The sequence below is a fragment of the Nycticebus coucang genome, chromosome 4, assembly GCF_027406575.1.
Source record: "Nycticebus coucang isolate mNycCou1 chromosome 4, mNycCou1.pri, whole genome shotgun sequence".
Classification (NCBI taxonomy): Eukaryota; Metazoa; Chordata; class Mammalia; order Primates; family Lorisidae; genus Nycticebus; species Nycticebus coucang.
In genome coordinates, this window is record NC_069783.1 from 85,708,298 (window position 1) to 85,730,676 (window position 22,379).

Below are 22,379 nucleotides of genomic sequence, written 5' to 3' on the forward strand. Positions count from 1 at the left end.
TCATTTGCAGCCTCCAGCCTTTGTCGTCCTGGGCCCCTCTGGGTATGAGCTTCTGGCAGTTCTCATTACTCTAGAAACTACAGGTCCTGGCCAGCCAGGGGAGCCCATGGTTTCATGTACGGTCATGACCACCACCCCAACAACACTCCTACTTCCTATCATGAGCTCTGTCATGAACTTGGAAATGATTCCATTGCCCAAAACTTTTAGCAGGCCTTCCAACCCTCATTCTCCAGCTCTGGTCTACCTCTTTGCTCTCATCCCCACTTTCTCCCCAGGACGTAGTTCCAGTCACAGGCCAAGTGAGCACCCCGTGTCTCTGTGTCTGCATCCAAGCCCCTATCTCTGCCCTTCTTTTCCTTCCTTTATGAATCCTCTGAGCTTGTAGAGCACTTTGTAAGTGTCCTTTTGCTAGTTCCTTCCAGCAATTCACTCTTTCTTTCCACCCCTGTGTGTTCTTTTTCCTTCCTCTGTTACCCTGCTCTCCCACTCCAGCCTGTGCCGAGTACCTAGAAGAGATTCTGGACAGAGAATATGCCATGTATTCTTTTTCACTGTGCCTCTTCCTTGTTATTCTCAATGCCTGGCACAGAGTATAGAAGCTCAATCAGCGATGGTCTAGAAGATAAAAGCTCTCAAAAGATAATGAGGCCATGACTCTTCTGGTTAGGAGAAAATAAGGGGTATGGAGTAGTTGGGTAGGCACAAAAGTTCCAGATCACTGGAGTTGGACAGTAAAGAGATTAGGGGAGTATGTGAGTTGTGTGGTTGCGTGTGCATATCTGTGTGTATGTGTGTGTGTGTGTATGATTGTGTATACCTCTCTCATGGAGCTGCAGCTTGGTTGAGAGCCCAGAGGAAAAGGAATGGAGCAGGGCTGGCAATGTGTGAGCATAGGCCCGAGAGCTCTCTCTCTCTTTCCATCCCTGTGTATTCTTTCTCCTTCTGTTACTCTGCTCTGCCACTCCAGCCTGTGCTGAGTACATAGTAGAGATTCCAGACAGAGCTCTCTCCATTCCCAGACAGGTCTTTCCCCTGCCTGGGGATCCTATCTGTTCCAACTTGCAAATCACCAGGATGACTAAATGTTCACCTGTTTGTCTGCCCAGATGGCTGTCCCTCTGCTCAGTACCTGGAAACTCGCTGGGCTGGTGGGGGCTCTGCTCTTGAAGAGTGGCAGCCCTCAGGTTCTGGTCAGGCAGGTGGTGGGGGAGCACGAGTGGATGAGAGCTCATGCCAGGAGGCATTGATACCAAGGGAAGATAGTGTGAGGCGGGCAGGACCAACACTGGTGCGCCAGCCCAGGGAGAGGTGTCCTTCCACCTCAACTCCTCCACACTCTCTAGCATTTGGACACATTGGTCCAGCAAAGCACTTTAGAAGTCCTCACCTGAACCCATGGGCCCAGTGCCAGGGGCCTTCTCTGGCACCCCTGACAGGTGGCATTAGTGTGCACCCTGTCATGGAGAGGAGGCCACGTGTCCATAGCAGTGTGGGCAGAGAACACTTGTTGAGCATGCTGTGTGCCCATGCTGGCACCAGCACACTTTCTCTTCTGGCACAGAAGGAGCTCTGCTCTGCCTTCTTGTTCAGCCTTCCCCTGACAGTATCCAAGATACAGCATGCTTCCCAGTCTGCGAGTTAGGCTGTCACTGTAGGAACTGAGCAGGCTTATGTGCTGAGAACTCATGGCCATGATGTCACCACAACTGCCTGAGTACCAGGATGGGAAAGGGCAAAGTGGCTGAAAGCATAAAGGGAACACCTATAGCCTAAAACCAATGAAATAATCACCAAGGAAAATGACAGAGATAGTGTCATTACACCCCGACCCGGTCCACCCATCAAGTACTTAGCTTGGGAGAATCTATTGGCAGCACCCTGGACATACCATACTCTCTCATGCACCCAGCTGCCTGGCATCCCTACTTAGATAAAGGACCATGTGCCATGTACATTCCACATCCAGACCGTCTTCCCTGGATCAGAGATTTCAAATAACATGTTCCACAGTGCTGTTCTCTGGTATTTAAAGTGGGGAGTGGGAAGGATGCTCATGAAAGCTTCTATATAGGGTAAGTCGCCACCATTCCCAGATGCCTGGACTGAGTGTACTTGGTGTCTGAGGACTAGCAGGGCCGTGGGCCAACTCCCAGTGGACACCTCTACCTGGTCTTGAACTTCTTGCCTTCTCTGTGAAGGCAGCAGTTGCAGACTCAGGGCAGCACTCAATGCAGCTGAACAGAGACTGCTGTAGGGCCTGGCAGAGCCAGTGAAGGCCTGGCAGCTCTTCCTGGCAGATGGGCAGCCCCACAGGTGGAGAGGCAGGGAGCCTGAGATGACAGACACAGGACCACACTCCCTCCCTCTCCTGGATGCTAGATGTAGTCATTCTTAGGCAACCTTTACTGGCTTCCTTTAGTCAGTTTATGTGTGTGTGTGTGTGTGTGAATCTTGAGGCCAGAGAGATCAGTAGCCATTTCAAAAATTAATACCCATGAGTCGTTTTTCATAAAATTAGGAGAGGGTAATGACATCTTCCACCCACTGGCTGAGCAAACATAAGAAGAGATAAGCTTAATTGCAATGACAAAGTTCAAGTGGGTTTTAAGATTAAAAAAAAAAAAGACAACTCCCATTCCATGGGCACACCTTTGGATTTTGGTTAACCTGAAGACTCTGGCCCCCCCAGTCCCCCATCGGACACCCCTCTCTTTGGGCTGGCCCCTACTCAGATGGGCAGTGTGGAGTCATGGGAAGAAAGGGAAGGCGCCATTTGGTAGCAGGATGTGACAGGTGTTAATTTTACAACAGGCACTTTTGCACTTATATCTGGCCACAGAGCACCTGGAGTGCCAGCTTGCCCTTTTTTTTTTTTTTTTAATATTTGGGATGCAGAAGGTGCCCCCAGGGAGCCCATACCTCCCCTAGAGGTGGGGCTGCAAAGGGAAAGCACTTGGGTTTGGGCCCAGCTCTTTTTTATCCTATGAGTAATTCTAGAACCTTGCTGAGGCTCCACTTCCTTATCTGTTAAATGGTCATAACATTCTTTGCCTTGTGGAAGAACTGTGTGTAACTGTCAGCTCCTTCAGGGATGCTCAGTTCTTTTTTTTTTTTTTTTTATTGTTGGGGATTCATTGAGGGTACAATAAGCCAGGTTACTCTGATTGCAATTGTTAGGTAAAGTCCCTCTTGCAATCATGTCCTGCCCCCATAAAGTGTGACACACACCAAGGCCCCACCCCCCTCCCTCCGTCCCTCTTTCTGCTTTTCCTCTACCCCCATAACCTTAATTGTCATTAATTGTCCTCATAACAAAATTGAGTACATAGGATTCATGCTTCTCCATTCTTGTGATGCTTTACTAAGAATAATGTCTTCCACTTCCATCCAGGTTAATACGAAGAATGTAAAGTCTCCATTTTTTTTTGTAGAGACAGAGTCTCACTTTATGGCCCTTGGTAGAGTACTGTGGCCTCACACAGCTCACAGCAACCTCCAACTCCTGGGCTTAAGGCGATTCTCTTGCCTCAGCCTCCCGAGTAGCTGGGACTACAGGCACCCGCCACAACGCCCGGCTATTTTTTGGTTGCAGTTTGGCCGGGGCGGGGTTTGAATCCACCACCCTCCGTATATGGGGCTGGCGCCTTACCGACTGAGCCATAGGCACCGCCCAGTCTCCATTTTTTTTAATAGCTGAATAGTATTCCATGGTATACATATATCACAGCTTGTTAATCCATTCCTGGGTTGTAATCGATTCAGGCTGTTTCCACATTTTGGCGATTGTAAATTGAGCTGCAATAAACAGTCTAGTGCAAGTGTCCTTATGATAAAAGGATTTTTTTCCTTCTGGGTAGATGCCCAGTAATGGGATTGCAGGATCAAATGGGAGGTCTAGCTTGAGTGCTTTGAGGTTTCTCCATACTTCCTTCAAGAAAGGTTGTACTAGTTTGCAGTCCCACCAGCAGTGTAAAAGTGTTCCCTTCTCTCCACATCCACGCCAGCATCTGCAGTTTTGAGATTTTGTGATGTGGGCCATTCTCACTGGGGTTAGATGATATCTCAGGGTTGTTTTGATTTGCATTTCTCTAATATATAGAGATGATGAACATTTTTTCATACGTTTGTTAGCCATTCGTCTGTCATCTTTAGAGAAGGTTCTATTCATGTCTCTGGCCCATTGATATAAGGGATTGTTGGCTTTTTTCATGTGGATTAATTTGAGTTCTCTATAGATCCTAGTTATCAAGCTTTTGTCTGATTGAAAATATGCAAATATCCTTTCCCATTGTGTAGGTTGTCTCTTTGCTTTGGTTATTGTCTCCTTAGCTGTACAGAAGCTTTTCAGTTTAATGAAGTCCCATTTGTTTATTTTTGTTGTTGTTGCAATTGCCATGGCAGTCTTCTTCATGAAGTCTTTCCCCAGGCCAATATCTTCCAGTGCTTTTCCTATGCTTTCTTTGAGGATTTTTATTGTTTCATGACTTAAATTTAAGTCCTTTATCCATCTTGAATCAATTTTTGTGAGTGGGGAAAGGTGTGGGTCCAGTTTCAGTCTTTTACATGTAGACATCCAGTTCTCCCAACACCATTTATTGAATAGGGAGTCTTTCCCCCAAGGTAAGTTCTTGTTTGGTTTATCAAAGATTAGGTGGTTGTAAAATGTTAGTTTCATTTCTTGGTTTTCAATTCGATTCCAAGTGTCTATGTCTCTGTTTTTGTGCCAGTACCATGCTGTCTTGAGCTCTATGGCTTTGTAGTACAGACTAAAATCTGGTATGCTGATGCCCCCAGCTTTATTTTTGTTACTAAGAACTGCCTTAGCTATACGGGGTTTTTTCCAGATCCATACAAAACGCAGAATCATTTTCCCCAAATCTTGAAAGTACGATGTTGGTATTTTGATAGGAATGGCATTGAATAGGTAGATTGCTTTGGGAAGTATAGACATTTTAACAATGTTGATTTTCCCATCCATGAGCATGGTATGTTCTTCCATTTGTTAATATCCTCTGCTATTTCCTTTCTGAGGATTTCATAATTTTCTTTATAGAGGTCCTTCACCTCCTTCGTTAGGTATATTCCTAGGTATTTTGTTTTCTTTGAAACTATGGTGAAGGGAGTTGTGTCCTTAATTAGCTTCTCATCTTGACTATTATTGGTGTATACAAAGGCTACTGACTTGTGGATATTGATTTTATATCCTGAAACATTACTGTATTTTTTGATGACTTCTAGGAGTCTTGTGATTGAGGCTTTGGGGTTCTCTAAGTATAAGATCATGTCGTCAGCAAAGAGGGAGAGTTTGACCTCCTCTGCTCCCATTTGGATTCCCTTTATTTCCTTGTCTTGCCTAATTGTATTGGCTCGAACTTCCAGCACTATATTGAATAGTAAAGGTGACAGAGGACAACCTTGTCTGGTTCCAGTTCTAAGAGGAAAAGCTTTCAGTTTTACTCCATTCAGTAAAATATTAGCTGTGGGTTTGTCATAGATAGCTTCAATCAGTTTTAGAAATGTGCCACCTATGCCTATATTCTTCAGTGTTCTAATTAGAAAAGGATGCTGGATTTTATCACATGCTTTTTCTGCATCTATTGAGAGGATCATGTGATCTTTATATTTGCCTCTGTTAATATGGTGGATAACATTATGGACTTGCATATGTTAAACCAGCCTTGCATCCCTGGGATGAAGCCTACTTGATCATGATGAATGACTTTTTTGATGATAAGCTGTAATCTATTGGCTAGGATTTTGTTGAGAATTTTTGCATCTATATTCATGAGTGAGATTGGTCTGAAATTCTCCTTTTTGGTTGGGTCTTTTCCTGGTTTTGGTATCCGGGTGATGTTTGCTTCATAGAATGTGTTGGGGAAGATTCCTTCTTCCTCAATTTTTTGGAATAATTTCTGCAGTACAGGAATAAGCTCTTCCTTGAAGGTTTGATAGAATTCTGGTGTGAAGCCATCTGGACCAGGGCATTTATTGGTTGGAAGATTTTTTATTGTTTCTTTGATCTCAGTGCTTGAAATTGGTCTGTTCAGGAGCTCTATTTCTTCCTGGCTAAGTCTAGGGAGAGGGGGCGATTCCAAATATTGATCCATTTCCTTCACATTGTCAAATTTCTGGGCATAGAGTTTCTGGTAGTATTCAAAGATGATCTCTTGTATCTCTTTGGGATCAGTTGTTATTTCCCCTTTATCATTTCTGATTGAGGTTACTAGAGATTTTACTTTTCTATTTATCGTTAGTCTGGCCAATGGTTTATCTATTTTATTTATTTTTTCAAAAAACCAACTCCTTGTTTCATTAATTTTCTGAATGATTCTTTTGTTTTCAATTTCATTGATCTCTGATTTGATTTTGGATATTTCTTTTGTTCTACTGAGTTTAGGCTTAGATTGTTCTTCTTTTTCCAATTCCATAAGATGGCTTGTGAGATTGTTGATGTGCTCTCTTTCTGTTTTTCTTTTTTTTTTTTCCATTCTTTTAATAGTTTATTAAAGAGAATATTCTCCAACCCTATCCTGATTAATACACAAGATGTAGGGTCACCTTTTTATGGCTGAATAGTATTCCATGGTATATATAAGCCACAGTTTATTAATCCATTCAAGGGTTGATGGGCACTTGGGTTGATTCCTCATCTTGGCAATTGTGGGTTGAGCTGTGATGAACATCATAGTGCAAATGTCCTTATGGTAAAATGATTTCTTTTTCTTCTGAGTAGATACCTGCTTGGTTGAGCTCATTGCTTGGGAACTGTTCTTATATGGCCCTTTGCCACACCTCCTCTTCCCAAGAACTGTGAGTATGATAAATCCTTTAATTTGCTTTGTCTCCAAGTGTGACTTCCACAGATGTATTTCAATGATCCTTCTTAATTTTGGTTTCCACGTCCATGTTTGTCAGGGGGTGTTCCCTCCTTCTGCCCGGGATCTCACGTTCCAGCTCTGCTTGTCTCTGGTTCCACTGTGGAAACTGAAGGAGGAACCTGCTGGGCTACGGTGCTGGGGCTGCTGCCGCTCATCCGGCGCCATTGAACTCTCTTTCTGTTTTTCGAATGTAGGCATCTAAAGAGATGAATTTTCCTCTCAAAACTGCTTTTGCAGTATCCCACAGGTTTTGGTAGCTTGTGTCTTCATTGTTGTTATGCTCAAGGAAGTTAATGATTTCCTGTTTTATTTCTTCCTGCACCCATCTGTTATTCAACAGAAGATTGTTTAATTTCCATGCCTTTGTGTGGGGTTGAGCGTTTTTGTTAGAGTCGAGTTCCACCTTTAGTGCCTTATGGTCTGAGAAGATACAAGGTAAAATTTCAATTCTTTTGATTCTGTTGATATTTGTTTTGTGTCCCAGGATACGATCAATTTTGGAGAATGTTCCATGGGGTGATGAGAAGAATGTATATTCTTTATCTTTGGGATGGAGTGTTCTATATGCGTCTATCAAGCACAGTTGTTCTAGGGTCTCATTTAAATCTCTTATATCTTTGTTTAACTTCTGTGTAGAGGATTTGTCCAGCTCTGTAAGAGGAGTGTTAAGGTCCCCTGTTATTATGGTATTATCAGATATCATATTGCTCAGACTGAGTAAGGTGTGTTTCAAGAATCTGGGAGCATTTAAATTGGGTGCATAGATATTTAGAATTGAAACGTCTTCTTGTTGTATTTTTCCCTTGACCAATATAAAGTGACCATCTTTGTCTTTTTTGACTTTAGTTGCTTTAAATCCACATGTATCTGAATTCCATTTGCCTGAAAAATTGTCTTCCAACCCTTGACTCGGAGCTCTAATTTGTCCTTTGAAGCCAGGTGTGTTTCTTGCAGACAGCAAATGGATGGTTTGTGCTTTTTAATCCAGTCAGCCAATCTATGTCTCTTCAGTGGGGAATTCAAGCCATTAACATTTATTGAGATAATTGATAAGTGTGGTAGTATTGCTTAGTTTTATCTTTTGCATCAGTGTGGAGGTTAGGTTCTGTCCTTTAATTTCTGAGTTCTTACTTTGCTGCTGATCCATTGTGGTGGTCAGTGTGCAGAACAGGTTGAAGTATTTCCTATAGAGCTGGTCTTGTTGTGGCGAATTTCCTCAATGTTTGTATATCCGTAAATGATTTGATTTCTCCGTCAATTTTTAAGCTTAGCTTAGCAGGGCACAGAATTCTGGGCTGGAAATTGTTCTGTTTAAGTAGATTAAAGGTAGATAACCATTGTCTTCTTGATGGAAAGTTTCATTAGAGAAGTTTGTGGTCACTCTGATGGATTGTCCCTGTAGGTCAACTGGCACTTACTCCTGGCAGCTTGCAGAATCTTTTCTTTTGTCTTGACTTTGGACAGATTCATCACAATGTGTCTTGGAGAAGCTCGGTTAGAGTTGAGGCAACGTGGGGTCCAATATCCCTCTGAAAGCAGCGTGTCGAATCTTCGGTGGTATTTGGGAAATTTTCTTTTATAATATTCTCTAGTATGGCTTCCATTCCTCTGGGGCATTCTTATTCCCCTTCTGGGATTCCTATAACTCGTATGTTGGAACGCTTCATAAAGTCCCATAATTCTGACAGTGAACGTTCTGCTTTCTCTCTCTTCTTTTCTGCCTCTTTTACTGTCTGAGTTATCTCAAGAACTTTGTCTTCTACCTCTGATATTCTTTCTTCTGCATGGTCTAACCTGTTGCTGATACTTTCCATTGCATCTTTAAGTTCCCTAATTGACTGATTCAGTTCCTTCAGCTCTGCTATATCCTTTTTATATTCTTCATATCGTTCATCTCTTATTTGATTCTGTTTTTGGATTTCCTTTTGGTTATTTTCCACTTTATTGGCAGTTTCCTTTATTGTTTCCATCATTTCTTTCATTGTTTTCATCATGTGTATTCTAAATTCCCTTTCTGTCATTCCTAACATTTCTTTATAGGTGGAATCCTCTGCAGTAGCTACCTCATGGTCCCTTGGCAGGGTTGTTCTGGACTTGTTCTTCATGTTGCCTGGAGTTTTCTGCTGATTCTTCCTCATGAGGGATTTCTTTTATCTATTTCCTTGCCCTAATTTTCCTTTCACTTCCTCTTGCTCTTTAAGTTCTCGTGCAGTTGCGGGCGGGTTTAGACCGATTGAACACACGTGACCACTTGCCGGTTTTCCACTGTTTTAGTCCTCCTCTTGGGGTCCAGAAGTCTCTCGCTGACTCCCTGTATCCTCTCAGGGGTGATGATAGGCAGATCCCACCAGCCAGAAATGCCTGGAGTCCTATCTCCCCAGACTCACAGTGCCCAGATGCAAGGAAGCTGTTACTCGGCCACCATCTTGCTCTCTCCCCATCGATGAGCACCATTTTCAAAGTGAATGGGGGATGCTCAGTTCTTACCTCAGGGGATCAGGGCACTTTGCATTTGTATCTACCTGGAGTCCCAGAGGTATCACCAGCCCAGGACCAATTTTTATGTTTATCTCCTGGTTTGGGGATAGGCTTCCTTCCCATCTCCCTGGCCCCTGGGGGTAGTGTCTCTAGTCCCTGCTTTTCTGATGGTACAACTGTGTCTTTTGCAGTCCTGAGGACCTTATCTCCTGCTCCTAAGGGCCATAAAAACCAAAGCTTCTGGCCATCTGAGTCTATTTCCAGGTCTGGCAATCACCCCAGGCTTCCCAGCCTCAGATCACTCTGACTTTCAGTTCCCTCTGTGCTCCTGGCATCTGGGTATTATTTTTTTGTTGTAACCTCAGCTATAAATCTGAAAAGTTACTGTGCTTCAACCTGCAGACTCTAGCATGCTGTGAGAAGAGTTTGCTGCGTCAGTCCTAGAAGTCTTGTGCTGTTTTCATTCCCTTTAGTAGGATTTAAGGATGTACACACCTTGGAAAAAAAGAAAAAAAAATGTTCAAAAACATTTTTAGGTTTTATTTTACATATGCTCATTTTGTCACTTCAATCAAGGTAAGTTCCTTAAAGAATTCCCCTGGAACAACTGTGCAGGAACTAGAATGGAATCTGCCTTAATGAACCATTCATCATCCTTGATATTTTTAGAGATTAAGCTTCTTGAAGAACTCATGGGGAAGGACAAAAATAAAAATACGTTAAACAAAAATTGTGGGCAATTCTTTTCACTGTAAAAGGAATCACTACAGAGACTACACAGAAAAGTGTATTCAATGAACATACTTCCTTTGGGAATGTCCTTGATGTATGATGTGAGGGCCCCCAATGAGCTCTCCTTCACACATGACATGGCAAACGTGGAGATAAGGTGTGGGATGATGTAATCAAGAAAGAACTCAAGACTTTTTTAAAAAATTTTTTTATTAAATCATAACTTTGTACATTGATGCATTTATGGAGTTCAGGGTACTGCTTCAATATACAATGTGAAATGCTTACATTGAACTAAGTAACACATCCATCACAATTATACTCATTTCCTAATTGTTTTAAAGTGTACCATTGCATCATGCACATTAGGTGAGGTTCCCCCCAAATACCCTCCCAAGAACTCAAGACTTAACCTTCAAGGCTGATTCATAGGCCCCTCTTGTGGCTGTAAAAGCTAATACTATTTATTTGTCCTATGTCTCTGTGTCCCTTGCCTCCTGAGCATTGAAAGCTAGTCCAGTTGGCTTCAGTGTCAGTATGGCACTTCAAAGAGAATGCTTTCCCAAGCAGTTTTGGACCCACTTGTCACCCATGCCCTGCAGCCCTGCATTTTTCTGGGTTTGAGCCATGGGTCATCTATGCTTCAGGATCCTGTTGGTGACTCCACTGACCTCCTTCAAGGCTCAGCACATGGGCCCCTCTTCATGAAGCCTTCCTGAGGTTTCTCTCTGCTTTTTTTGTACCCCTAGACCAACAGCCCCAAAGCAATTTCTACTCTATTCTGATATAGTAATAGTGATAAAATAACAGCTTCCTTTAATTGAAACTAAGTATTTTCTCTGTACTATCTCGCTGAATTTTCAGTAAGCACTATATCCCCAACTTTTCAGATGAGAAAACTAAGGTATGGAGAAGTCGGAACTGCCTCTAATTACCCAAGTAGGAAGATGAATCCAGTCTATTAAACCCCAAAGTTCAAGTTTATGACTTCTATCATTTCCAAATTATAATTTTTAAAGGTATAACTTAGTTACACTCCTAAAAATTCTTCTGAACTGGTGCTCTGCACTATAATTTCCATAGAGTATATGCCTAGAAAACGTTGACAGGATGGTAGTCTAGGTGCCATTGATCTCTAAGGGGTTACTTGTGGCTCAGAAATGTGTTATTACTGCAGACTAAATAACCTGACAGTCTGTGTGCATGAACAGGGATTCCAAGAAATGCAAGATCCTGAGGTGGCTGCTGGACTCTTGTGTTTAACAGTGTAAAGTTCATACACTGAAGTCTCATTCTTTACAACAAGGCTCTATAGTTCTTTCAATGCTGGATTTAGTGGGATAGCCCATCTGGGTCACACCACAGACACATACCCTGTGCTGCATTTGATCATAAGCATTATTCTGTTCCCTCCCTTTGAGTTGCCTTCCTCAACCTTGGATCCCATCAAAGCTATGAGGCAGCAAGTGATTTACCTACTATGTGCCTATTCACTCTACAAGCATCCTTTGATCCACTGTGCAAAATTTGTGCTACAGTTACATTTGGAATCTCTGAAAAAACTCACTGTCTAGCAGGGAACTCTAAAGGAGGTAAAGCTGCATTTTGGATAGAATGAAGTTTGAATGAAACTTCAAAATGTAAGGAATGTTTGAATTAAAAGTGAGAAGGAATTTTCCGTTCTGTCTTTCATGAATAGAGAACAAAGCATGCAAATGCACAAAGAAATAGGTTGCTGCAGAAGAAAAGGATAGGGTTCAGGGCAGAGGAAAGAGAGAATGGAAGAGTCTAAGAGGGACACTGTGACTGGAGCTGGAGAGAGGACACAGCCAGGGGGTGCGCGGGAGGCCCAGGCCTTCCCAGAGTGGGGATGTGTCAGCACAGGGATGGTTTTAGATGGCACACAGATGAACATTTTTAATATTAATAATTAAAAATTTAGTCTAATTATCTCATGGATATTATTGCCTATGATAAGGTCAAGCATTTTTTTTTTCCATAGTACCTTAGAGAAAAATAGTACATAACATATTACATATCAGTCAGAGTCCGGTATGGAAAACATAACCTGGGAATTTCAAGTGAGGCGCTGGTTACCAAGATGTTGGAAGAGCCCAGAGGAAGGAGAGATTCGAAGCAGGGACTATGGTGTCTACATTTGTTTCTACAGTGTGGAAGGTTGCCAGTGAGTTAAGATCTGGATCCAATAGAGTGGTACCACCGTAGCCAGGCCTTGAACTACTAAAAGATGCTGTCCCTGTCCAGGCTGCTGGAATCTAGAACTACTGGACAGCACTGCAGCCACAACAGCAACCTCTAGGAACTTCCAGCAAGTTTGCAAAAGAGGATCGTCTCTTACGCCTGACTTTTAATTCCCACTGGTTGGGTGATTGGCATGCTCTAGTCCTAACAGGGACGCAGCTGGCAACAGTCTGAAAACTTAGTTTGTAGATGTCAGGCTCCCCAAATAGAGAGCAGGGTGGTGAGGTAAGGGCAATGGGCTAAGATACACAGGCAAATAACTGTCACAAAGACATATGAAGACAGGACCAAAAAAAATAATAATAATAATAATAATGAATGATATGCTAGTAACGAAATTTTGAATTTGCTGTTGTAAGTAATGGAAAGTCAGCAAAAGTTCTTAATCAGAGGAATGAACAGATTTGTGATTTTGGAAGACTATCTCAAGGCAGCAGGGAAGATAAGTTAGGTGCAGGGAAACCTGGTAGAAATGGGTTAGGAAACTCTTGCACAAATTCTGGCAAGAAAGGATGAAGACCTGAATTCTGGAGATAGGCAAGAGGGCACAAATTGGAGAGATATTCTGCAATCGCAACAGAGAAAATTGGGGTCCTTTACAAGTGTGCATGAGGGAAGGAGAAGGGCTAAAGACACCCCTGGAAGCCCAGCTTGGGTTACTATGGAGATACTAATGCCAGCCTTGGAGGTAGGCAAGGCGGGGAAATGAATGAGTCATCCTCGTCTCTTCTCTTTCCCCCTCCTCCTAGCTGGAAGTATCTTCTCACTCTGAACTCTCCTGATCTATAGCTTTTTCTTTATTGTTTGGACCACCCCATCTTACAACCTCACCTAAGCTCATGTCTTCTTTTCCTCTGGAAGGTAAGGTGCTCAGTGGCAGAGTATAGGAATTCATTTCATCTCCTCTACTAAACTTTTCTGGTTCCTGACCTAGAGCCAGGCTCTCCAAATGTTTGGTGAATGAAGCAATAGGTGTAATACTGAAATGATGGTTATTTGTGTATTTATATTGCCTCCTCCTCTCCTTCCTCCTATTCAGTTCTAATGATTGCCCATTCTCAGGTGCTCATGGTATATTTAAAATCTTGAGGGCACAACCCAGCCTCTGTGTCGACAGCTCAGTAGAAGTAGCAAAAGCCAGTTGAAAGTTGCTTAGCAGAATTCATTTAGGGTGCCTATGCCAGGTCCCTCTTACCAGATGGGATTTCCTGGTCTCTGAACTTAGGACAACATATATAGGCTCAGTAAATATTTATCAAACTACAATCTGTAGCATCTTCTCATTTAGCCATTTTAAGGACTTGTGGCCTAGACTATATTTAACCAAGAATCTTGCACTTATTTGGGTTCATTAAGGAAAAGCTTCCACACTGATATTCTCTTTGTAGTTCTGTTTAATAAAGCAAAACAACTAAAAAAACAGAGGGAGAGGGATGACCAAAATACCCATCAGTTTTGATTATAGGTTGATTATATAGATCATGGCTCTTCTGTAATTTCATTACTGGGTAGTCATTAAGAAGGATGAATAAGTTCTGTTTATACTGGCTTGGAAATACATAGGTCTAAAAATGTACTGTTAGGTAATAAAAGTTAGTAATAGAATAATTTCATTTTAATTAGAAAAACCCAATAACCAAAATCATATATGTATATACACCCACATACGAAGAGAGTCTGGAAAGGCACATGGTAGACCGTGAACAGTAGTTACCTCTAAAGAGAGCAGTGGGGATGGAAGGAGAAAGGAAAGGTATTTTTTATTTGATTTTTTCACAATATCTTCATGTATTTATCATGTGATTGTACTTTTTTAAAACGAGGTAATCATTGCCATATGAGAAATATTCAACACAATCTCTTCATCTTCCTGAAAAGCATGGGTGCCAGCTCCCACCTGTAAAGATGAGAAGAGCTGTTCCCCATCTCCTTCTAGATCTAGATCACGGTCAGCCATCTCAGCAGGGCTCACGGCTGCAGTGTCACTGCATTCCTCCAGCAGGTCCTTGGCTGTTACAGCTACGCACAGCTAATACTTACTAAAGACTCACTGTTAGTAGGCACCTGCCTATGAATTATCCCATTTACATGGCACTCTAACTCACTTTAGAGATGAGCACTCAGAGGCACAGAGAAGTAAGGGCACTTACCCAAGGTCTCCCAGGTAAGAAACAGGGGATTCAGGATTCAAATCCATGGAGTCTGGCTCCAGAGCCTGGGACCATCCCTACTAGTCACATCCATACAAGATGAGAAGTCATATTCCATCAGATTTTCCAGGTAGATTACGATCCATGGGAATCCACATTCACCAGATTTATAGGAAATTGTATGAAAACCAGGGCAGATGGATCCCTTACTATCAAAACCGCTCCAATCTTCTCTTTATCAGTACTGGACTTAGGAGTGATTTCACTTAGAAGCAATCCTATAAATCTTTCATCACGATGATTCCCATCAATGTGCAAAGTCACTAGACGTTTGGGTCTACCTCACATAAATGATACCTCACCTAGTGCTCCATATAGTTTCTGAGTCTGCCAAGGTCTCAGAGTGATAGGTTTTACACTGAAGGCTCCATTTGGTCTGAGGCTGAAGGGAAAATCTATTACACTATTATCTCTCCCTTTGTGCCTCAAACTATGGTTGAACTATGAAAATTTGAATACTGAGAAATTTGATTGATGTTTTCACAAAGTACAAAAAGTAAATTCCCTACTGCTTGTTTTTAGTCTGTTGATCTATGATTAGGATGATTTAAAATTTTAGGAGATACTAAGAAGATACTATCATTTTTAGGAGATACTATCATTGACTATATTAAGTCAATGACAAAATTAGACACAGAGGTTTGGGGTTTGTAATGATATTTCTCTTTATGTTTTCTTTTGTTCAGTACTTCTAAGTTTCTTACAGGCAGGAACTATGTTTTTATTTATATCTCTGGAGCTTAGCAAAGTTGCTGAGAGCAGAAGGCACTCAGGATGTGCTTATTGAATGGCTGAGGGCACAGATAAGAATAAAACAAGTGCATCAAATTTCAGCTACAAATAAATGCCTCTTGGCAGGATCTTTGATCAGAGGAACAAATGCCTTGCGGTGAGTGAGGATGAGAGAGTAAGTGGAGATGTACGAGAAAGGGCCTGGCATCTAGTTGGCAATATTCCTGTAAGTATCTCATAGGAACTCTAGAGCCCACTGCCCTGGATGCAAATTGGCCCAGGGAAATAGCCTGGGAAGTACAGGATTCCACAATACTGGCAGAGCTCACAAAATGTACATTGGTCACTAAGTGTAGGAGTGAGATCACCCCATCTGCTGATAGGTGTGTGTATGTGGGATGTTTTAAATCACATGTCCAACTCTGACCCAAATTCCTCTTTGAAAGAAGCTTTTGACAATTGGGTTAAATTTTAACTAAACATTATTTGACTAAACTACACCCTTATAACTTAGAGGACAGGAAGCTCCCAGCTTTCTTTGGCTGACTTTGCTGAAGGCAGCTCTGTTGGGTTTTTCACAGACAGGGCAAAGTAAAACGCTGGTGTCTAGGAAAAGGGCAGGATTAACCATGAGAAGAGGCATTCGGACCAGTCAGGGGGTCTCAAACATTCACTTGACTCCTTTTTCAAATAGGCCAAGTAGACAAACTCTTGACCTTGGTTTTGGTTGAGATTTTTCATGGCAGTTGAGGAGACTAATTCAAAAAGCCTTCAAATTGGGCGGTGCCTGTGGCTCAAGGAGTAGGGCGCTGGCTCCATATGCCAGAGCTGGCAGGTTCAAACCCGACCCTGGCCAAAAACTGCAAAAAAAAAAAAAAAAAGCCTTCAAATTCCTGAAGACTAGAATAAAATTACAAACCCTTGTCCTGCCTAGCACAGCTCACCAGGGCTGACTCACTTCCAATTACCCGTTGGGCAGATACAGCATAAGCAATGACTTCCATTTGACCAGGAAGAAAACTGAGACTCAGAGAGGGAAAGTGTCTTGCCTGAGGCCACACAGCCAGAAAACAGCAGAGAAGGCAGAGTAATCCTAGAAATTCTCCACTGCAGCAGGGATCCCTCCGTTTCAAATCTTCATCCTAAATGCAAGGCCAGTTTTTATTTTAATAAAGTATAAATGCTCAGGATTTGGACATTTCTCTTTTAGTTCATTGCTAGCAAGTTCGACTACTAGACCAGAGAGCCAGAGAAATCAGTGTCTGGCACACTTTAGGTACTAAATAATGAATAAATGAAGAAGGCGGTTTTCATATGGCCTCGGAAGACTCTGGGCTGCAGCAGCACCCTCTGATCTTTCCTAGAAGCTCATCTCGGCCTGGGATGAGGTGTGGGGAAAGGAGAGGTCTGGGGGAAGATCAGGTTTCTTAGTTCTCAGGGTCCTGCGTCTGTCCCAGTTACCATGTCACTTCTCAGCCATGGAATCTCACTTAGCTGGTGCTCTCTGGTATTGTGCTGAGTGCCCTTGCTGAGGGGAGCAGCAAATGCTTCTTGACCTTGTCTTCTGCCTCCACACACAAGCAGCACACACTGTGTTGTCCTGTTTCCAGCTTACGCCACCCTTCCTCCTACCTGCATGAGTGCAGAGAAGGACCAAGTGGTGGGTGTCATTTAATCATAGGAATAAGCTTGAATCTACTTTATAAGGGAAAAGAAAAACAATCAAGGAAATGATTAGCAGATTCAATACTGCATTAGTAAAACATGGCATGTGCCTCTCCTGGGGAAGGCTGTGCTGATGAGGTTGAGCATGGGTGCTGACATCCTGGGATCTCTCCAGGGCACTTCCCTCCCTCCATCATCACTCATTTGGAAATGTCCCATTTGTCCTTCAAGTTGACCAACAAGTCTTGACCAGCAATCTTATTAGATCCATCTGGATGTTCTCTGGTCCTCCAGTTCCCAGTGTCAAGAATGAGCACTGGTACCAGGTCAAGCCAATGACAGAGTGATTACAAATACACAGTAATCTCATACAAGTAGTTTATCACATAAAAGAAAGAATGGAAGTAAAGAAGGAAGTTACCACGAAAATACGTTCCAGAGAGAGGAACAGATCAGCCTCTATGAAGGAGAAAGACCCCGAAGTCTGAGCACATGCTGCTTTGTATGTGTTCCATAGTTTGTCCCACCTTTCTTCTGGCAGGTTTGGTTGTTGTTTCCCACCTTTGGGGTGATCGACAGGTTGGGGTTACATAACAGATTACATTACGGGTTACGTAACAGTTACATCACAGTTTCTTTAGAGACAGAGTCCTACTTTATAGCCCTGGGTAGAGTGCTGAGGTGTCCAGCTCACAGCAACCTCCAACTCCTGGGCTTAGATGATTCTCTTGCCTCAGCCTCCCAAGTAGCTGGGACTACAGGCACCCGCCACAATGCCCGGCTATTTTACAGTTTACCTTTCTATACGTGCCTTCCCCAGAATCCTTCATTAAGCTATGCTATACTAATTAGATGGTCATGAGCTCTAGGTCAGTGAAAGTTCCCTAGGAACTCCTTCCTGTGTGTATGTTCCTATCAGAGAACCATTCCCAGTCCGCAATTTAGTTCCTAGCTACAACTCGGTTACTGCTCTTTGCCCCAAGCCACTTCCATTCCATTTGTTTACCCTCTGCCAGACCTAACAACCTTGGCTTAGGAGACCCCCCTACCGCTCAAGTGAGCATAATAAGATTGCCTCTCCATGTCCTTTGAGCCTCTCATAGACTCAGACTACCATATATAAAATTTATTGCTGCCAAACATCTTTAGTGGCTCTTGGAGGTGGTCCCTGTTCCTTACCCTCACTTCCATTGTCAATATCTTCAATGGGCATAAAAAATAAGCACTGGGATAAGTTGAAAAGAGTGCAGGATTTATAGTCAGATATCAGGGATCCCTGGCTATGCAATCCTGAAGGTACATCAGTCTTCCTGACCACGACTTTCTCATTTGTAGAATAAGAAGCAATTTATTTATTCACATATTAGATATTTATTAAGCATTTACCTCATGCCAGGACTTTCCTCATTTCGTGTTAATATACCAGACACTAATAAATTGCAGCCATTGTCCTTGAGAAGTTTGCAGAGCTACAATCTGTGGGAAAGGAATTCTCATAACTCCGACAGGAGTGCAGCCATTTTTGAAAATCAGGTTAGAAACCAGCAATCTCCTCCCAAGATTCTCGGAGTGCCTCAAAGACAGAGTTCCTGGAAATACCCTGCCCATATCCTGACCCTAATGATATATATACCCATAATCCTGACCCATCCTAGAGAAGAGCCCCAGGCTCACTTCCCATTTCAACTATACTGAGGAGGCTAAGAAGAGGCTGTTAAAAGCCGTTTGCAACCCTGTGGGAGCTGAGCTGACACTTGGTCAGTCTCCATTCTCCTTTTCCCTGCTCTTAAAGTCTTTCCATGTCCCTAGACTGGACTCTTCTCCTTTCTTTTGGACTCTCACACTGGTTCTATGCCAAAACTTCTCACAATCCTCCCAGGAGTCAACTCTGCTGTCTGGGGCATTGCTGAGAGAATTAATGGAGATTAACCACGTAGCTATCTTCTTAAAGGACAAAGTCTGAGGGTCCTGGGGGCTGGAGGGACTTCCTTTCTCCCTGGGTTGTTGTGCAGAAGTTGAAAGTGTATAAACAGGGAGCGTGAGGGATGGGCAACTCACCCAGCTTTCCCGCCTGCTACTTCATTGGTAAAGTGTGAGGTTAAATATAGCGTAGAGACCAAGTGGTCCAAATTTGCTCCCATGGATGGTGCTAAGAGGCTAAAAATGTCAAGAAATCAGCCCCAAAATTCCAGTGTTCTTGTGTTAGAGGTGGTATTCACTTCCAATTCGGGAAGGCTGCCCTGCGTGTGCTTATTAATGCAGCAGGCACTGTGGTTGCTTCTAGCATATGTCTCTATCTTCCTTACTAACGAACCCAATCTTGTTGCTATACCAGCAGTGGATTAGGGTTCTAATTTTTCCACATTCTTACCATTAGTTGTTATTTTTCTGGTTTTATAGTGGATGCGAAGTTGTATCTTGCTGCAGTTTTGATTTCTCTTTCCTTCATGACTAATGAATTTGAACATCTTTTTATGTGATTATTTGCCATTTGCAAATCTTCTTTGGGGAAAACTGTTCAAATCTTTTGCCTATTTTCAAATTAGGTTATTTGTCTTTTAATTGTTGAGTTGTAAAATATCTTCATATATTGTAGATACAGGTTCCTAATTAGATATTAGATACAGGATTTGTGAATATGCTCTTATTTTGTGAGTTGTGATGGTGTCCTTTGAAGCAAAAAATTTTTAATTTTTATTAAATCTAATTCATCAACTTTTATTGCTCGTGCTTTTTGCGTTGCATCTGGAAACCATTGCCAAAGCCAATAGACTGTAAACTTGTCAAGTATCATCGATTTGATCAGGTTTAAATCTGCTATCTTGCTATTTGTTTACTAGTTATCCCATTTGTTCTTTATCTCCTTTTTCTTTTTTTTTCTGTCTTCTTTTGTATTAATTGCATGTTTTATGTTTCCATTTTATCTCCTCTGTTGGCTTATTAGATATAAAATCTTTATTATTTCGGTGATTGCTTTAGGGGTTAGAGTACACAGCTTTATCACATGCTACCTTTAAGTGGTATTATATCTTTTTATATATACTATAAGAACCTTAAAATAGTATCCTATCATTTCTTTCCTCCAGATATTTGGCTGTTGTCATACATTTACCTTTACATGTTACAAATGCCACACTACAGGGTTATTATTTATGTTTAAATGGTCAACAAACTTCAAGAGATATTTAAGTAATAATTAAAATTTTATCACGTAGTTACCATTTTTTTTGCTCTTCATTTCTTTGTGTAGATACAGATTTCCGTGTGGTATCATTCTCCTTCTTCCTATAGGACTCCCTTAAAATTTTTATTGTAGTGTAGGTCTGCTGCTTATGAGTTCTTTCAGCTTTAGTTTGTCTGAAACAGTATTTCTCCTTCCTTTCTGAAAGATATTTTGGCAGATATAGAATTTTAGGTTGACAGGGTTTTTTTTCTTTCACTGCTTTAAAGATATTGCTTCACTCTTTGTGTTTGCATTGTTTCCTATGAGAAATTTTCTATCATTTTTTACCTTTGTTTTTTGATGTAACATGCCTTTTTGGGGAGCTGCTTTAAATATTTTTCTCTTTATCATTAGTTTTGAATACTTTGATTACAGTGAGATGTGGCACAGCTTTCTTCAGGTTTCTTGTGCTTGGGGTTTGTTGAGCTTCTTAGATCTGCATGGTAACAATTTTAGTCAAATTATTTTTGGTTATTATTTCTCTAAATATTTTTTCTGTGCCTTCTTCTTTCTCCTCTTCTTTGGGGACCCTAATCACATTTCTATTAGGCTTGCTCAGAAATAGAAGTCCTCTTTTGCAAAAATTGTAGATCATGTAATCTTCAAATAATGAAAATTTTATCTCTCCCTTCCAATACTTCTAGCTATCACTTCTTTTTCTGCCTTATAGTCTTGGCTAAGACCACCAGAAATATGGCAACAATAATGGTAATAATGGGTTACTCCTAACTTAAAAAATTTTTCTTGGGTCTTTTTTTTTTTTTTTTTTTTTGAGATAGAGTCTCATTTTGTTGCCCTGGGTAGAGTGCTATGGTATTATAGCTCACAGCAACCCCAGACTTGTGGGCTCAAGCAATCTTCTTGCCTCAGCCTCCCAAGTAGCTGGGACTACAGGCATGTGCCACCAAGCCTTGCTAGTTTTTTTATTTTTAATAGAGATTGGGGGGGGGGGCGTCTCACTCTTGCTCAGGTTAGTCTTTAACTCCTAAGCTCAGGTAATTCTCCCACCATGGCCTCCAGGAGTGCTAGGATTATAGACCTAAGCCACCACACCCAGCCTATATATTTTTTTTTTTTTTTTTAAAGTTTGTGATTTTTTTTTTTTTTTTAGAGACAGAGTCTCACTGTACCGCCCTTGGTAGAGTGCCGTGGCGTCACACAGCTCACAGCAACCTCTAACTCTTGGGCTTACGCGATTCTCTTGCCTCAGCCTCCCGAGCAGCTGGGACTACAGGCGCCCACCACAACGCCCGGCTATTTTTTTGTTGCAGTTTGGCCGGGGCTGGGTTTGTACCCGCCACCCTCGGCATATGGGGCTGGCGCCCTACTCACTGAGCCACAGACGCTGCCCCCAGCCTATATTTTTTAACTAAGTACGATGGTTGTGTTGCAAGAAGATGAAGGCCCAGTGGAGAGAGAGAATCATCCAAACACCAAGATATGGAGGAAGGGCTTTATTTCAGCTGGCAGAGCTGTGGCAGACTAAAGTTCAAAAATGGCTGTGCTCCACGACTGGCTTTGACTTTTCCTTTTTATCTCTTCCCCCACCCCCAGCCAAGATTCCTTGTCCACAGGTAGCTTCTCATTGGTCAGTTTGAATCAAGGTGGAGAAAGCAGGCACAGGCTTTTACAGAAGTTGAAGCAAGCATTAGTTTCAAGGACCCAGGAAGTTAAGTTTCTAAAAATTCCTAAAAGCTGAGTCACCACAGAGAGGACTTTGTAAGTGTGTCTCTGGGTCTTCTGCAAGAAGGCTTTTATTTTTTTAGATCTTATTTTTTCCAGTTATTGTCACTCAGTTGATGTAGGTTTTAGCCAATACATTTTATTTGCTTCGTTCTATTCATTTAAGTTTAATGAATCTCCTTAGCATAAATATACGCCAAGTATTGTATTTCAGATTTGGGGCATATAAAGAGACAGGTAGTAGAGTCTTTGAGGGAGGGATCTCAGAGCTTAGTAGAGAATGCAGAAAATCAAGCCATCTGTTCAAGATGTGATGTGTACATACTAAATAAGAGATATGTGTAGGTGTTACAGGCAGAAACAAAGGACACATATAACTTGCCTGAAGGAAAGGGAGTGAGAGAAGTCAAGGTAGACTTCACAGAGGTGGTGATACTTAAATTTAATCTTGGAGGATGAGTAGGAGTTCAACAGTCCAATTAAAGGGGAAGGTCACTACAGGCAGAAGGAAAA

At 42.0% G+C, this 22,379-nt stretch overlaps 1 protein-coding gene across 1 annotated transcript in view; it reads left to right on the plus strand.

Moving 5' to 3' along the window:
• Positions 1–22,379, plus strand: part of SMYD1 (SET and MYND domain containing 1) — a 227,527-nt gene that overhangs the window by 60,889 nt on the left and 144,259 nt on the right. The gene's annotated exons all lie outside the window — the stretch shown is intronic.